Genomic DNA, 437 nt, shown 5'->3' with positions numbered 1-437 from the left:
GGTTAAAGTTACTAGTTTCGACTAATTGCCACGTTTGTTTGAGTGAACAAAAGCGCACAGCCGCAATAATGGTCACAATTTCGTGCAGGGAAAAAGTAAGACAGACACACAGAAACAATATACTTATGGGGGAGAAGAGAAGACCTTGTGAAAGCGACTACCTCTAACCTACCGCATATAATATCTTATTGAACACCACAGCTAACAGATAAGAACAAAGAGGGTGGATGGGCGTGTGGTTGGAGTTTGGAGAGCGCCACTAGTAGGTCCTACTTCTGTTCTTTCCCTCTGTTATTTCTGTTTATCTGTCTGTCTAGCTTCCTCCCTGCACTAAATGACCGTTATTGTGTCGATGTTCTTTTCTATACTAAAACTCAGAGAGGATGGCTCTTTTGTAATAATAATAATAATAATAATAATAATAATAATAATAATAA

This window comes from Aplysia californica, unplaced genomic scaffold (genome assembly GCF_000002075.1).
Source record: "Aplysia californica isolate F4 #8 unplaced genomic scaffold, AplCal3.0 scaffold00962, whole genome shotgun sequence".
NCBI classification, from domain to species: Eukaryota; Metazoa; Mollusca; class Gastropoda; order Aplysiida; family Aplysiidae; genus Aplysia; species Aplysia californica.
This window is presented reverse-complemented; position numbering follows the sequence as displayed.